The 18,023-nt window shown below is 45.5% G+C and overlaps 1 long non-coding RNA gene across 2 annotated transcripts in view; it reads left to right on the top strand.

Moving 5' to 3' along the window:
• The window catches only part of LOC142059830 (uncharacterized), a 47,269-nt gene that overhangs the window by 19,024 nt on the left and 10,222 nt on the right, over positions 1-18,023 (top strand). Inside the window, exons 3-6 of one of the 2 annotated variants that reach the window (XR_012661526.1) lie at positions 385-733; positions 987-1,138; positions 5,735-5,838; positions 9,315-9,437. This is a non-coding gene — a long non-coding RNA (uncharacterized LOC142059830). Of the gene's footprint in view, positions 1-384; positions 734-986; positions 2,074-5,734; positions 5,839-9,314; positions 9,438-18,023 lie in introns of those variants that run through there. The other variant, XR_012661527.1, reaches the window with a different exon arrangement.

The raw sequence follows: 18,023 nt of genomic DNA, 5'->3' as shown, positions 1-18,023 counted from the left end.
CACCCCTCGCCTTGTGCTTTATTCTTCATTAATGGATCTGGTTTTTTGTTTGTGTTGGTTTTCTTTTCTCTCTCTCTCTCTTTTTTTTTTTTTTTTTTTTAAGAGGCCAGAGTTCACGTCTTTGATGGAGCATTTGGGTGGTGGCCACAGCTTTTATTTGCTGCATTTCCATTGCTCTGTGGTGGCTTGAGGGGAACTGTCTGGAAGATGCCATTTCCGAGCAGTTGCCATATGGTAGCATCTGAGTGGGGCCCTAGCTTCCTAGTCTGAGCCCAGAAAAAGACCATACCGCTGTCAACAAAACTTGGTGTCACTCTACCTCTAGCATAACTGCACAGATTTTAGCCCATGAGACAACTTATTTTTCCTGTTCTACTTTCGCAGTTTCTCTCTCGTGTTGAAAAAGAGATGGCAACTATCCCATCTGCTCCCAAACAGGAACGTCAGACCTCTGAGCTTTCTGAAGCTCCTCCGAAGCAAATCTCTTTCCTGCCACTGGCACAAATGACCTCCCTGCCTTGGTTAACAGTCAGCCTAAGTGTCACTGCAGTGTGGCTAAAGTTTTGGAGAATCATAGCCTGGTAATGCTGCACATGGAGATTGCCATATAACTGGCTTCAGAGCCATATCCTTTGGCTTTGCAGGGACATTTCAGTTAAAGAGATGGGGGAATGCCAACAGAGCCCTGGTTTGTCACAGCAGGAGTGATCCAGCTACTCTTCCTTTCTCAAAGGTCAGTCATGTTTGCCTTTCCCCAGCAGTATGTGTGGCCATCTGGCCTCGTGTTGCGCATGTAGGGCCACAATGTGTGATCCTGACACCCTGCATGGCTGTAAGAACATCATGTCCATCTCCTGGCCAGCTCAAGGGAGGATTTGAAACTGCTGCTTGGATTGCTTCCTTGTGCAAATGGATGGGGCTTGCTCTTGCAATGCTGAAGCTGAATTGTTTTAGTCCCCTCAGTGATTTGTTGTGTTTGTGGCCAGGCTTCTGCGTGTGGTGAGCATCGGCTGTGTTGCATCCAGAGGTGGCTCCATCCCGGCGCTGTGCGGAGTGCTGCGTCCGTCTCTCTCTGTGATTCCTGGTGAAGCCTGAAAGGCAGCCTGGCTCCTGGAGGATGGAAGGTGCTGTAATAAATGTGAGCTCATAATGCTGTTGTTAAAAATAACTGGAGCTAAATTAGAAAGAAAAAAATAATCTTATTCAGCCCTACCCCAAGGGGGAAATGGACATGAGGAACTGGGCAATCCTTCTGTAAGTTCTCTTTCTTTAGACTATATTTAAACCACATCGAGAGCCAGATTCTCAGCTGGTGTCAATTGTTGTTGAATTCAGTGGAGTGAAGCTGGTTTACACAAGTTGAGGCTGCTAAATGCCAGCATCTGGATGAAGCTGAGACACAGCTGCAATTACTTTTGCAGAAACCTCCAGTCTGAGGCTGGTTCAAAAGCTCTGAGCCCTCCTGAGTGCTTGGGCCATCAGTGCTCTGATTCAGCAGCTTTTTCAGGATGTGGAGGGTTATGAAAGGACCTTTACTCGGGTCAAAATTGGCTCTAATCTCAGCTGGGTTCTGCAAGCCTTGTGTCCGTCATTCTGTTGTAATCACTGCTTTAGCTGGGCTCCTCTGAAAAACTCTGCAAAACCTTTTTACTTGCTGCTTCACCAGCATCATCTCCTGTCTAGACACTCTAATTATGAGAAGCAGGGAGCGTACAGTGTGATGTGTAGATAACCCTGGATAACTCCAAGGCAACCGTGTGCTGCTTCCATCCCTCCCCTGACTGCCCGCCGAACTAGTTTTGCCAATTTGTTGGCTGCTCCAGCATGAAGATTAGCGAAGGGGGGACTGTACGGTGCCACCTGGGTGATATTCATTTGAACTTCGCCTTCAGAAACAAGTGCTACAAGCCATAGAAACTGATACGCAAACCTTCTAAAATTGCAGTGGGATCTAGGTTTAGCCTTACCTACTTCTATTTTTCTGTATGCCCAAAAATTCTCTGGATTAAATAAACAAACAGCCTCTCCCCTGACTACTGTCAGCAGAATGCATTAAATCTGTAAGCTGCTTTGAATATTTTTTTGTGTACTCATTGTATCCACTCTAATTCTGTTCTTATCCGTGGACTTGTTTTTGATTTACGCCAACATAGACAATATCCAAACTCATCATCTATGTATTTCAGCTATGTCCTATATATAAGAGCTTTTAAAGCTAGTGGTTTAACAGGAGAGCGTCAAATAATCAATACGTATAAAATATTGGATTGCATTTCCTTAATTCACTTACTCTCCACAGTATGCCATCTCTAGGGTGTGTAATGACAGGAAAAAACCATTTTTTTTTCTATTGACCTTCTTTAATGTGTCATCTTCCCTGGTTCCTTTGCTGCAACTGGTACCAAAGAGAATTGTCTGTGATATTTAGCAAGGCCCCTGGGATTCAGACTGTTTCCCAAGTCTCTGCACTAGCCCTGGGGTGCCACATGGGTTTACAAGGGTCTCTGCAGGAGCTGGAGCATGTGAGAATAATCAGTTCTCTGCATTTTGTTTCCCAGTCAATGTGCTTTGAAGTGATTATAGGGAGGGATTTCCTTTTTTTTTTTTTTCTTTTCCTCCCATAGCAGCTTTTAAGAAGGACCATACTGATCCGGGGCGGAGTGTGTGTGTGGTGTGCCACCAAGCGCCCCACTTCTGCTCTGTGGGAGGCACCTTTTGTTGTACTCCTGGCAGTGACATGGGTAAGCTAACTCTCTGGGACATGCTTTTAGGTTGCAATTCTTTATAGTCTGGAGGGAAAAGCCTGTTTTTATGGGTCCTGGTAACTGAAACTTGCCATGAGCATGGATGACTTGAAAGAAGTTGGTACTAGAGCCAGTTAACGAGTGACCTGCATAAATCTCCCAGCTTTGGGCTCTTGCAGGAGCTGCTGAGTTCAAGCTGCATGGTGCTGCCTCTTTGGGAAAACTGCACAGGCTTAACTAGAGTCTCTTTCTTAACTGATGGAAAAGTCTATCTGAGTACTCTTCCCTCAATGTAAGGTTGGGTTTTCATCGGAATTCACTTAGGCCACGTTGAAGCATATTCTTGCAAAGAGCTGAATTTGGTGGCTGATGTACTGAAAGAGTGGACCTCAAATCCTGAGCCCCTGAAGCCAAACTCCAGGTGGGATTTCTGGGCCAATCTAAGTGGGGTTGTCCTCTGCCTGCATCCAGCCAAACCTGAGACTCCAGATGGAGCTGTGGTGCTACAACCCTTCCTGAAGCAGATGGTCCCCCAGCTCAGGAATCATCAAAGCCAAAGCCAAAACCAGGCCAGCTCACAGACTTGTGTGGAAATGGGAGACTTGCTTTCTCCTCCCTGGCCCTTTCTACTCTCAAACAGATGGTCTGCACCAGCTGAGGATCAGTTTTGGCTTGAGTTGTTGGACTTTTGCTCATATCCCAGAATTCAATGCTTGCACATGAACCCAAAGAAAAAGGAAGGTCCATGTGAGGAAAACAGAGTTCTTTCCCTTCTTTTTTCTCCATCACCGCATTGTCATGTTCCTGTGAGGGAGTGCACCGACATTGCATTGCAATGGCTTCCTGCACCTGATGCAGCCCTCAACCAGCTTGCAACCAGCTCTCCCACACAGCCAGCCAACAGGACCATGTAATCCCTTCTCCTTATGTTAACTGGAAAATCCTTGCACCATTTGAAGCACACCACCACTAAACCTGCAGTGATAGTGGGAAGCTGGTTGGAGTATAACCTATGTGACAGCTGTAGGAAGACTAGGTCCGTACATCCTTAGCTGCTTTGAAGGTAAGGGTGCCAGGCTGAGTATGCATTGAAGGTTCCATTATGGTTATTTTACTGGGGAATGTTTCCACAGAGTATACTATGGCAGCCTTTCAACCTATTTGTTGTTCCTTTGCTTAAGATATAATTAGTGCACTTTTTTGATGTAAACTAGCCATGAGATTGTTTACTTTGGCACAGGAATGCATGTACTTTCTGAGAAGCAAGGATTTTAGCTACCAGGGAGTTTAGTTTGTTGCATTTGCAAAACAGATGGTGGTGGGGAAAATGTCATGGGGGGAGGCTTTAAGACAGGGTTTTCTTAATGTTTGCTGCCTCTGGAGTTTCCTTTGTTCTTCACTGGCTGAAGCAGGGTGGGTTTCCATCACAGGGAGAAGACAACACATAAGACTGAGATGCATTTAGCACACAGGGAAAATAAGTATAATTTGGACTTGAGCTGTCACTTCGTGGGCACCTTTGCAGATGTGGGACCCCCCTTCCTAGGGCTGGTGGAGGTACAGAAGCACCATGGAGGCCTTGCACATTGACCTGCCTCTGCTGTCCTGACTCCTCTGGATCCCTGTGGGCCTCAGCAGATCTGCAAGGCATCTGTGATGGCATTGCTGTGCTGCTGCAGGGCAAAAGGAGGAAAATCTTCACAAGATGTGTGCCCCAGAGATGGCTGGGGTGTGGTGAGGCCACCACCATGCTACCAGAGTGTCCTCTTAGTGTTAACGAGTTTAAGCACAGCTCTCTATTGAGGCGAGAAAGGGCTGTTGTCCTCAAAGGACAGCTGGGGCACAGTGAGAAGACAGGACCTGGAGAATCCAGTGGAGACTGGAGCACATGAAGAGAAGACAGGATCCCTTCAAGGTCCCACAGAGGGTGTCTGAAGAATGAGGGTGGATCCCAGCTCTGCTCAGCCAAGTATTTGAGCCTTGTGTCAGGCAGATCATTTTGGAAAAGGCCAGAGTTCCTCTGTTCCAGAGGCCAAGTTAGTGCCAAGTTGGAAGGGTTGCCTGGAAGGCTCTGCTGTGTCCATTCATGGTGACTTGTGCATGCTGGATTGTAGGGCACTGGGAGAAGTGCCACTTTCCACTATGCTTCCGACCAGAAAGAGCATCTGTTCTCATGGGCTCTGCTGCTTCTGCTGCTCTGCTTCATACCTCTGGGATACTTGGATGAACTCCCCAGAAACCTTCACGTTCTCGTCTCTGGGCTCGTTCTGGGTGGCCAGTAACTGTCTTTGCAAGATCCTTGCAGGACAGATCTTGGAGCGATCAGCCCTGATCAAACTTGGCTCTTGCCTGGGGCAGGATCATGTTCCCCTGCATACCACTGTGGATATGCCAGGCAAAGAATTCATCATCGTGTCTGATGACCTTGCCTTCAGGGCGAAGTGCCAAGAATGCCCATGTTTTCTCGGGGTGGGGTGCTGTCCACCACTGATGCCCAGCAAAGTGTGATGACAGGGATGAACGCATGCTGGGATTGCTGGGGCATTTGCTGGCGGGCTTGGTGGGGGAGGATCCCAGATGCCACCACCTTGTTATTTTGGGCAATTGACTGAGCTGCTGAGCTAGATCTTTCATGGCTTCAGCCAATTTTCTGCCCCTACAGAAACATTTCACAGACATTAATGCTTAGCCCATCTAGGTATCATGTTTCTGTGAGACCTTTACACATCCTGCTGAGCCCATTGCAGATGCTCTTACCCTTCCTTAAATCTGAGAGCTGAACCACTGTTAAAGATACTTGAGTATTTTGTGAGCCTCCACTGGCAGAGCAATGGCTGTCTTGCAGGTCAAAAGGTTTTCTGTCTGCTTACTGACTTCTTTTTACCAAGGCTAGTTGGATATCAGCTGCCTGTACAGATGCTGCTGAGGCAAGTGGGGAGTTACTGGGGTTTATTAGCAACCATCAGCTATTTAACCCTTGTTCTTTTTAGATTTTTTGGAGCCTCATAAGTCTAATATCACTCCAGTTTCCGTATGGGGAATCTGAAGCGTAGTGGGTTGCAGCAGATTGTCCCAAGCAAGTCTAACTATAAAAGTGAGTAAACTCCAAATTTCTTGTTACTCAGGCTGGGTCTTGATCAAAATATCCCTCTTTTTTTGGTATTGGAGCCTGCTTGCAAGGGACAGAGTGTGTTTGTGTGAAGAGAGGGGACATCCTGTCCAAAGGCAAAGGGAATTGGGCAAAGGCAGTTGCCTGTAGCACACCTTCTTTCTTCTCCCACAGCACCCTAAGTGAACAGAGAGTTTGTTGGAGCAGAAGGAGGTTATTCTCATGGGTGGACCAGCTACAGAGGGTAAAGAATATGTCTGCCTCAATTAAGGTGGTGTTTGCCATATATGCTGTGGCATCACCATGCCCCAGTGCAGGGTGGGACATGCAAGCTGAAATGTAGCCTCCAGTGATCACCTTGGAGCATTGCTTTCTGGCCTAGGTTGGATTTTGCCCTGTTTTGTGTGCAGGTGTGATTGCCAACACCTGCACAAAGCAAAGTTATGCTAACAGACCTGAAGAGCAGCATCTGGTACCTGTTTGGCCATGGCAGGGTGCAGGGCTAGGTGAAAGTGTAAGCAGCACCACTGAAGGTGAAAATAAAGCTGGCAGTTTAGACCATGGGTTTTGTATTAGGCTCCAGCACTGTGTCTCTTCCCTCCTGCCTCACTCCGTCATGCAGCCCCATGTTTCTAGTAATTGTCCATCTAGATCAATTTGCAGATTAAGACCTGCAGCCTGTGGGAAGCATAGGGGTGTGTCACAATACGGCATGTACAGCCTGGCCCTGCTTGGTGGTCCTGCCTGGAGCTCTGAGCTCTTCTCAAACTCTATTTGCATTGCAGGTAAACTGAGAAGGAGGGGGAGCATGTGTAAAAGGAAGGAGGAACACGAGTGTGTCTGCATTTTCTTGCCTCTTTGCAGGCTTATTGATGAAAGACAGCATAGTTGCATGTTCTTTTGGTATTCCAGGTTCACAGGGTCCCTCTTGGAGCCTTTAGATGAGGATCAGTGCCCCATATTGGTGGATGCTACACAGACAACTAACAAGGAGACCACCCCAGTCAAGCTTCCAGATTAGATACTAGATAAAAGGCCAAAGTGGGATAGCTCAGACTTGTGGGTAGTGTAGAGCTGGAAGGGAGAAGTGACAATGCAACGGAAGGGTGCAGTGGAAAATCAGGAATTACACCTTGCAACTAGTCTAACCAGGACCCTAGTGAGAAGGTTTCCAGGCATTGTGGGAGAAGCTTTGCAAATTTTTATGGGGAATTGGATGTTTTTTTGTTGTTTTATTTTTCCATGCGTATGAATAAGCACAGAGGTGTTTGGCAAAGAGCTAAGTCACAAACTCTGGTGCATTACCCCTCACTTAATAATCAATTAGAGGGTGCTGCAGGACACGACCGCTTCAGTTCATGGGAAAAGACAGTTAGAAATGGAGGAAGAGGGAGTTTATAGGAAATGAGAGTATTTCAGGGATCCCTGGGAAGTCCTTGCCTTGGCTGACCATTTCAGACCCTCTGTACTCTCCAGCCTGCCCTCTTGGCTGCAGCACTTGTGGCGCTGGCATAAGATCTCCCCTGCACGTGGAGTTTGGAAACTCACCTTCTTCTGGTGGGACAGGGCACGGCATTCATTGGGAACAGTAGGTGTGAGGGGGAAAAAATGCACCAAAGATGTCTGCCATGCGTTTGTAGGAGAAGGACTTCTGCACAGATTTAAGTTGAAAGCCACTTCGCCACCTGGTTGTGCAAGAATGTCTGTGGTGGAGGGAATGCGTGCAATGGACAGGAAGGGGGGCATACCTGCATGGGTGCATAAGGAAGTACATGCAGCGGCTCTTGTAATTGTTTTAATAAAAGAATATTTCCCTGAATTTCTTCTCTGGCACCTGAGGGCTCTTCCCAGGATGCCCCTTCTAAAGCTGCTGTTTGATTTCCAGGGCAGATGCAGTGTACACACACACACACACACACACACACACACACACAGAGCCCCATCCCGTTCATGCAAAACCACAATCCCATCAGCACATGGCTCCTTTCCCCTTTGCTGACAGGAAAGGGGGGGTGTGGGGGTTGAAATAATGACAGATCTGATTATAATTAATATTTTTTTAATGTCTGAAGAGTGAAAGTCCTGCTCAAGTCCCCCAGCCAAGCACAAGCCAAAGTACTAAATCCCTGTAGGGGTGTGTTTTATTACTGACGCTCTGCGTGTTGAGGCTGGTCGCGGGATCTGATGCTGTTTGTGTGGAATTTTTGTGGCTATTTTCTATTGTGCCAATGAAAAGCAGGATCCCATCTGTATAATAAAAAGGAAACTTGAAGGTTTCCACGCCTACATGAAGGTGAATGTTTGCAGCATTAGTATTTTAATTGTGTTTTACCTTTGCGTGACTTCCCTGTATGAGCCAATTGCAAATGATGGAGTGTATGTTACAGGGGACAGAAGATGATGGGATCCCAAACACCCCTTCCCCAAAAATTTTTGACTGGTTCTTGGTTGGGTTGGTCTGTAGCTGTGTGGTTTTACAGTCTCATAATGTTTCACTGGGTGGAGTTTGCTGGATTTGATTTGTCCCTGACTGGTCCTGTTTCAGAAGCAGGTCTCTGCCGGGAGGGTGGGGACTGGGGGACACTGATTGCTTCTTGATCCTCCCTTCACCAGCTGGGTGATCTTAGGCAGGTCCTTTCAGCTCCTCAGGCCTCAGTTTTGTTTGCTTGCCTGGTGTCACACAGCTGTTGCACAACCTCATCCTTTCTGCCCTCTTGGCAATGATGTGGACAAAAGCAACCTATAAAGCTGCTGTTCAGTTTGTAAGCTTCGGTGCTTGACCTTGACTCCCCAGCTTGTACTTGCAATACCTGCAATCCCCAAGTGGTCTGTCATTGAGGGGTGAGATGCTTCAGGCTTTGAACTTTGCATCCCAAAAAATGCATTCAGTTCTCTTTGACAGAGGTCTCAGAGGCTTTCTCTGAAATTTTATTACTGTTTTCACTGGGGTTTTTTGACCTTCCAAATACTCCTTTTTTCTCACCCCCAGAACATCACGCCCAGCACCTAAAGGACAAAGCTGTCTCAGGCACACAGGCTCTGAGCAGCGTAGGAGCTGCCGGGAGAGAGGAAGGGCAGCAGGATGGCTGTGACAGAGCACACGTGGCTTTCTGCCCTTAATTAGCCCATGTGGCCGTCACATTTGAAATGAAAGCATAGCGGGTCTCCAAAGAGTTCCCTTGTAGGTCTTGCTGGGACCACAGTATAACTTAATTTCCTGAAATGTCAAGTGGCTCATATTGGCTGTCTGCTCTATTGGTGTTTTTCTTATGAACACATTGTACTCCCATTTCCTGCAAAAAATTCCTATCAGTGCTTGATGACTGCTTAATAAGAGAAATCAGTAAGGACAGGGAAAGTTCGCATCCTGCAGATGAATATAATGGCTATCAGCTTTCTTCTGGGTTGCCAGAGGCTTTTTTTGGTTGTGGTTTGATTTATTTGTATTTTTATCCATCCAGCTGAGAACACTGATCTGAAGCTGTATCCTGCAAGTGCTGAGCACATCGGTGAGCTGTAGGAGGCCCTCAGCACCCATCAACTTCACGTGAGAAGGAAAGGGTAGAATTTCCTGAATGATAAAGGTATATCAAATTGGGAATAGTAGCAATGTTGAGGCTAAAGCTGTCACTTTCATGTTTTTATTACCTGTCTTGTGATAGACTCTGTTTTCTTGATTTTGCAAGAGAAAAGGGCTTGTATAATCGTAGTGAGGGTGTGAACTCTTATGAAGGTGACTGAAAGGCTCCCAGGCAAGTCTGAAGGATCCCAGATGGATTTGTTGTTATTTTTTAAGTCTTAGTTTCTAGGCAAGCCTTGCTAACATTTCTTAGGTATGATTTCTGAGCCCCATTGGCTGTTTTATTCAAGATGAGACTTTTATAATTTTTGTGTGAGCTAACACTCTTTTAGACCTGGAGATGCTAAGTCTACAAGGAACCTGGTGGAAAATAAAAAAAAAACAAAAAACTTTTCTTCATTATAGCTTTCATATGACTAATTCTAATGTTCCTCTGTCTAGAGCTTTCCTGCTTCAAAGTGCTGTGCAAGCTATTAGCTAACTGTACAGCTTAGGTATATAAAACTCCCTGCATCTGGAGGGCATTTGAACTCCTAAGCCCTTAGTACTCCTGATCAGCACCATGTCTCTGAGGAGTCATTCCTGGGACTACAGCATGGTGCTGAGCAGGGAGCCACAGAGAGCCACCCAATGTGAAATATTTGTCAGAGGCACTGACTGACATTTAGACTGTCTGACCATGGGCCTGAAAGTCAAACGTCATCTTGTTGTGGCTGTTTGCTTTCCAAATGTCTCTGGCAACCTGGGTCCTCTCCTCTCTCAGCTTCGCTTCCTGGTTCTCATCTCAGTTCCTCACAGGAGACATTGGGCTCCTAGGGTCTGAGGGAGGAAAGAACTAGCAAGTGGTTGCAGTTGAAAGCCTTGCCTGATTAAATGTCAGGAACATATTGAAGTTAATGCAAATTTTATGCCACTCCCTATATTTTAGAACCCAAGGGCCAATAAGAGAGAAACTGGTCAAGCAAAATTAAAAAAAACCAACAACCCATAATAAGCATTTTAATACTAAAATGATAGTCAGCCTTGGTCTGCAGCTGAGGAGTGCACCAGCCTTTTAGGAAGGAACAAAGCATGCTTTCTTATCACACCACAGGCTTAAGCGTGTTCCTTGGTTCAGCTCCTTCCCATCTCAGTACATTACGTATGCTGCATGCAGGGTAATCATCTTGTTACACAGAAATGTCTTGGTACCCTAAATATTGGAGTGTATTAAGACACTGGAGTAAATAAACCTTAGTGTAGGCTACTGCCTGTTGCAGAGAGCAGATTCATGAATTTTTTGTTGCTGTGTCCTCGCGTCATCTCTTTCTCTGGATGTGTGTATGCTGCCTCGCTGTAGAAAACTAATGCCTAATCGCATTCTGCACAAGGACATTTGAGATGATTTTAAAAATGTCTTATTTGCTTGCTTTTAAGGAGAGTAATTATAAGCAGGAGCTCATAGCATGGCAAAGCTTTGAAAGGTGCTGTGAAAGAAAAATATAATAGCCTTGTGGTTTTGGGTACCAGAAACCTGCAATTGTCCCACTGTTTGCAGTTGTCCTCTGGCCTGGAGGGCTTTTTTGACCCAAGGGGGAGACCCTGTTATGGGGCAAAGGATGTGGTGACTGCTGGCTTCATACCTAGCCTGTGTGAAGGCAGTAGAGTGTAAATCCATGCACTTCCTCACTAATAAGGCCATTACTTTGCATTAATTTTACCACTCTTGCCACCCGACTTTCTGTTATGACTTTAAGAAGGGTTACCTGACCTGAGGAAAGTGAGAATTTTTCACTTTACAGATAAATGGCCTTTTTGGGTGTCTAACCCCATTGGCATCCTCTACCTCCAGACTAGTTGGAAGTTGCTTTTGGGTGCTGCGGGGGGAGTAGCCACCTGGGGTCACTCAAGAGCGTTGCAAAAGGCTCCCTTGTCTCCTCGCCCCAAGGGGCCAAGATATTTAGACAGCTGCCTCATTGTGAATGGGACTCTCTGGCAAAAGAATTAAGCAAAGATTAAAATCAGTTTTAGCTGTTAAATGTGTGCTTTGCACAGCATTTAGAAACTAAAAGGCTAATTATCTTTGAACTTATGCACGTGGTTTTAGATGTGATCCACACAAGTTGCTATTTTTTCTGTTGTCTACAAGGAACTGAAAATGAGGATAAAAATGAGATGCTGGTGTTGGTAAGGCTACAGCTTTTTATGTAGGCTGGAAACGGTGTCCATCTGCAGGGAAGTAGGGTCCTACTGAATGAGAATTGGTTAAAAAAAATTATTTTAACATTTGTCATCTAGACTCTCCTATTTAATGGGTGTTCAAGCTCTTTAAGGAAATGCAAGTGTGCACGAAGGTAGGAAAATGAGACTGCTCTGAAAGAAAGCCAAGCTCATACCTTGAGGGAAAACTTACTCTGAATGTTAATGCTTGCTGGGTTCAGAGAGTGAAATCTGGGAGGTGAAGAGTGCTGCAAGACCTACATAGGTCAGTGCAGAGCAGATCAGACTGAGATGTAGAAAGTTCCACAGAAAAGTAAGGAATAATTTGGTGCTAAGTTGCAATAGAATAGAGAGAGGGGCTGCACACCCCTGTGCAGCCTGGATGTTTTGGAAAGCTGCATCAGGCTCAGGATACCAACGTCAGTAAAACATAGACAATGGGAGGAGGTAATGCGGTTAATATGATGTTGGTGCCATTTTAAAACCCTTTAGGGAAGCAAGTAAGCATTGCCAAATGGTGATCAAAAATTCTAGATCTTCTCATCCAACATGAGCCAAAACATGACACAAGACAAGCTTTTTTCAAGCTTTTTTAACCTTTATATTACCTGTAAATTATATTTCAAGCTTCTTTCTTAACCATAAAGCATACAATTATTACAGAAATGACACCAGGAATTAAAAGTGAAATTATCATACAGCCACTGAAGGAGGGCTGCTTGGAAGCCCTGGTGTCCAACCCATTTCTTGCATGACCTTATGCACAGTTGAAGATATCCATCTGCTTCCCTTAACCAGCTCTCCCTTTGCCCAGAACCCCAGTTCATGCAGTTGCTGGAGATTGAGTTTTCCAGCCTTCTGCTTTTCTCTGGACTCTGTGGTTTGTCCACGTCTTTCTTGAAGGGTGGGTCAGGCTAGAGGCAACCCACCAGTTGAGACTTTACCAATGTTGAGCAGGGGGAAGGACGCCTCTGCAGGTGTAGTATCTTGCACAGATTTTTACTGAATTAAACCTTCTCCTTCCCCATTTTTCCAGATCATCAACATCATTTTGATTTCTGATCCTCTGCTGTATATAATATCAGCTCTTCCTAGCTTTGGTGCCTGCAGAAGTAATATATATATTCTCAATTATTTAATTTGGTTTTATTAGTGAAACTGTTGAACGGAACTAATTTCCAGGTACAAGGCTGTCAGGAAGAATACCCAAGATTATGAGACTTATGAAATGGTTATCAAATGTACCAGTTACATACTTCAGGCAGCAGGACTTTTTCCCTCGCTAGGAGAGGACTAATAGCTGTTTTTCTCTTTTTCTTTCTGTGTTTCATGGTTCTTTGTGTTACAAAGTGCCTAATGGAAAGTGATAGATAGTGACTAAAGAGCTATCTTGGGTCCAGACCTTCTGATCTCAGCTTAGAGTCACAGCCTGACCTTTCATGAATCTCTGCAGCTTGTCATACCTCTGTTTTGTCACATGTAAGGTAGGGATGAATAAAGTTACGTCTTTAAGCGGTGGTGAAGGTTTCTGCATTGAGGTCAGAACCAATGCTATGAAAAGGCCAGATCCAAGAAAAAGTGAACGAGAACTTTTTACTTTCATTTCAGGGGTGTTGGGCCAGGCCTGAATTATAGGACAATAAGACTTTATGACTTCTGAAGTGTAAGGTATGGATTACGTATTTGAGAAACCCATTAAGGGTAGTAACATGCCTTAACAAAAGAACTCAAGCAGCTTTCATTTGAAGATATCAAGGAAAAAACCAATTTCTCTAGTGATTTAACAATGCAAATAGGTTCTGAAGTGATGATGGGAAGATGAATGTGCTACTGTGAGTGGAGCTGAGTGGCAGCAAGGCATTGGTGCAGCAGGGTTCACAAAAGGCAGCCTTTGAATGACAAGCACCAGCTTGGGCAAGAGGATTTCACTGGGAGCCAGCCAGGAGAGGTTAGAGCTCTGCACAGTACACGTTCCTGATGACTCCACTGCTCTGTCCTTATTTCCATGGCTCTGCTGGTTACCTACCACCTCAGAGAGGTGCTGCAGGCACTTTCTAGTGGGCTTATGTCATTGGTCAGAGATCTCTGTGTATGTAAAATTTGGGAGAGATCTGTACCGTCCCTGCACAACTGATGTTTGTAGATGATGGGTGAGGCAGTGATGTCCCAGACAGCTACAGTGCCTTGGGCTATGATCTCATAAGTTAAGTAGGGTTGGGCCTGTTTGTTTTTGGATGGGGCCTTAGAAGGAAAAGTTGATTGCTACAGTCAATTTGACTTGGTAATTCAGAAGGTGGTGCTCTTCCCCTTAGGTAGCACAGGCTGACATGCCAGAATGCCTAGGCTTACCACAACTCCTAACCTTTTGGAAAAAATGTAAAACCAACATCCTCACCTCTCAAGAGTGAACATCACGGGACTCTTGCTATTACCCCCGAGTCCCAACCAAATTCCATCTCAAGGCAACCGCACCCTGCAGATGGAGATCCACCCTGCCCTTTCAGGAGGATGCAGTAAACTTTGCTTTCACTGCTAGGTCACGTTGTACCTCCAGCTGAACTGCCGCAGAGCTTAGTACGGACAGCAGCAGTATTACTCAGACAGGTGCCAAATGCCCTTTCAATTAACTTGTGCAAGTGTCCTCACTGGAAAGTGACTGTTTAAATGGGAGGTGTTTTCCCACCAGTAGGGATTTTGGAAACCTTGGTGGGACCTGGTTTGGGCAATAGCCTCCTTGTGCTGAACACTGTGTAGCAGCTGGAGCCTCCTCCTGCTTTGCCTTTGGCTCTTCCTACTGCAACGCATTGCCAGGGTCTCACAGCACAGGCATGCTTTGCTGCCCACTGCCATCTTAGAGGGACAAAAACATTTGCTTAGCTGTTTTGTACACTTCTTCATATGCCAGTGTGGCTACTTGGGCCAAATTTTGGAGTGATGTAAGTTATTTAGCAGTATGTAGGTGTAAAGTGCAGCAATTTTCTGTACTGAGTGGGTGGCAAGGTAGGGTTGCAGCAGCAAAAGCAGCCAAGAGGATGGCATTAGATAAAATACTCTCTGTGTGAAGGGCTGCTGGGAAGTGAGTGCTGGTTGCTCTGGCCATGTCTAAAGGCAGATTTGCTCTGTATTTGTTTATTTTCTAAGCTGTGAAAGAGCTTGTGTGCATTCTTCTCTTTTGGTTTAGCTTAAAACTTTCCTAATCCTGTTAGCAGAAATAAACCTCCTTGCACCCCAAGTAAGTGCCTGCACGGGAGTTTGCAGCAGCTGAATTAAATCTGTGTGAAATCATGCAGGGTGCCCTTGTGTGGGTAAAGACAACCTCATATTGACACCTTCCTTTCAGTGTTCTCGTCTTTCCCTAGCATGCTGCTCTTGCTTTCACCTCTTGGAAGAGGAACAGCAGCAGCCTCCTGGCAGGGAGGTCATGTCATGACTTATTATTCTCAGTTCCCACAGGAAAATAAGCAAAACCCTCTGCCCTCACCACCATCACAGTGATTGTGCAGCAAAAGGGCTGAGCGAACTGAAACTAGGCTCTCCATTTAGGGTCCTTCTAACCAAGAATGGCTGACTAAAAGGAAGGCTGTGTGCCAGCAGGACCAAGTCCCTGCCCTAGTGGCATGCAGAAGGGGGGACTGCTCCCAGCAGCAGCCCCAGCTGATCTGCGCTGTCCTGGCAGAGCACAGTGGGAGAGGCAGGCAGCTGGGCTTAGCTCTGGCTTTTGCATATTCTCTACCATGCGTGTCCTGTCTTGACAGTATTTATGCAAATTTTTAAGTAGGGGAAAAAGCTGTCACGTAAAACCAAAAATTCGTCTGAAGGCCAAATATGTAGGTTGGTTGGCTTCTCTGTTTTCTTCTTCTTTTTTTTTTCAATTAACAAATAAAGTAACCTATAAAATGATGATCTAGTTTAATATCCTCATTATATGTTCCAGGCAGTATCTGAGTCATGACATCTGCTCTGTGCTTTGTACCCCTGCGGGGGATGTAAAAGTTCAATTTTTGGAATATTTCTTGGTCCACTCTAGTCAGGTACATCAGGTGAGAGTGCCTAGGTACAGGGCTGCAGGTAGTATGAGTGAATTCTCTCCAGACAAAATTGCTTTCAGAACAAGACCCACAGGTCACTCTTTCAGGTAATTGATTCAGTGGTCCTGTCCTTGCAGTCCCTGTCATCGTTCTGAATGGAAACACACCCAAAGTCCAAAGAAGTTCCCAATGGATTGTCTTGTCCTTATTTTTATTTTTGGATTGTGGAGCTCCACTCAATTTAATTCCTAGCTAGTGCTGAGATCCATTACCTTTAATTGCCATCGAAAAATATTTATAAAGAGCTACAAAAAGAGTTGCTGGAGAAAGCCCCTTCTCCAGCTGGGACTGGCAAAGCTGCTGCACGTTCTCATGACCTGAGCAGCCAATTCACATCCAAGTGGACATTTCTCATGCAGGTAGGGGTCTTCTGGCTGGCCTGGGCCAGTTCAACTGGGTATTTTTTCAGACATAATTAGCAAGATGCTTGCTGGTTAATGCAAGCATCTGGTTGATGCAGATTCCCATTTGTTAAAAGCCAGAGTAAACCAGAATTGCCTCTTGGGATCAGCATACCACAACAGTCCAGAGATCATAATTACAAAGATTCTTCTTCCTGAGGACTCAAGGTCACAGCTGAGGTACAGCAATCTGATAATTTATTGCTGATCAGCTCACAGCCCCTGTTATAAGCCAAGGTCCAAATCTACCTTTCACGTAAGTAAGAGCATTTATATGGAGGGTTACCACTGTTCATCTAATGCAGAAGTGCCTTCCTCTGTGGGACAGTACTTGTGAGCCTTTTCCACCATTACAGGATCATGGAAAACAAGGCTGAATGAACATTATCTTCACTTTAGAGCACTTTGTGCTTCCACAATAGGAAGGGTCTGGAAAAAGGGGCTCTCCTTTGGGCTACAGACCCCCACCTGCTATATCTCCATCCCCCTCACACTGCTGTGAGCTCCAGGGACTTGGCAGGTCTCAGCAACTCTTCCACTAGAATTGCAGTTTTTTCCTTGGGCTGTGTCTAAATTTGCTTGGCATGGAGGGAAGGGATGATGTTACCACCACTCTAGGGAATGCAGTAGCATACAATAATTGCTTTTCAGATATGCTATTCAGATACACTTGAAAATCTCTATTCTTTCTTTCCTTTAAAATGCATAGCTCTAGTTAATGTATTTAGAGACTGTGGGTCTCTGGCTCTCTAATGGTTTGCCTGCTCAGAGGGATGTCAGCCTGCAGTAAATATACGCTGTTGGACATCTTAGCCCCCCAGCCCTTTTTTTTTTTTTTTTTGTCTGGTGTTGGGCTGAACCAGCTAGACCCCACCAAGAGAAGACCTGCAGAAGTGTTCTCTGCAGGCAGTGCAGCACTGTGCCTGGTTTGGCTTCCCTCTGCCCCTCGCTGTCCTTCCATGCTATCTCAGACCTTGTGATCTTGGCCGTACCCTGCCACCACCAGCCCTTTCTGCAGGGCATGCAACACAGCCCTTGAGCATCATGCTGTAAAAACATTGCCTTCCTGCGATGCAACACAACTCTCAAATTATTTTAGGCAGCTACTATTTCTTATGGCCACAAGGCCAAGTGCCATGGCTTATGGGCATGGCCAGTCTGCTCTAGAGCCAAGCTAGCCCTGGGTGGTGTTGGCACGAGATACGCTGTACTACCTGTCCTGGGAGGGTGGGAATCACTCCCTAGGATGGATGCCATTAGTGATATAGATGTAACCTTTAGCTACTAACTAATGAAATTACTTTTCCCAGTGCAGGGGTATAGCTGCATCCTATTATCATTAGAAATAGCAGGTTCTGCTGACTTAGATGAGGCTGTTATAACATTATCTGAGATCTTGCTTTTAAAATTTTCTTTCCTGAAAGTTGACAGCCAGAATTTCTTTTTTGTTTAAAGACTAAAAATCTTCCTTTCCCTGATTCTCCTCCTTCCTCCCCAGACCATACATGCACAAAATACTTTCCTAAAGCATTTATTAGCACCGAGGACATGAAATACTGTACAGAGTCCTTGGGGAAACCTACAATTAGTGGGATGAAAATACCTTCCGTAAATGATTGAGCTCCTGAAACAGTGTGAGTAATTAAAATGCTATACAGGACAGAGTTGAAAATCCTTACAGGATTATCGGCGAGACATTGTTTAAAAGTTGTCCTTGGGCTGGACTGTAGTAGCAACATTATGTTGTAATGCAGTAATGCAGGCATTGCTTGGAATTCCTGCTGGGAGTGGGAGGTGGCAGATAGCATGTGCAGTACCTGGTTAGTCTCATGTTTTCTTCCATTTTTAGCCTAACTGTTCCAGCTGAGAGGAGGTCTTCAGAGCATATTTATTTCATCCCAG

Source organism: Phalacrocorax aristotelis, chromosome 7 (genome assembly GCF_949628215.1).
Source record: "Phalacrocorax aristotelis chromosome 7, bGulAri2.1, whole genome shotgun sequence".
Taxonomy (NCBI): domain Eukaryota; kingdom Metazoa; phylum Chordata; class Aves; order Suliformes; family Phalacrocoracidae; genus Phalacrocorax; species Phalacrocorax aristotelis.
This window is presented reverse-complemented; position numbering and strand designations above follow the sequence as displayed.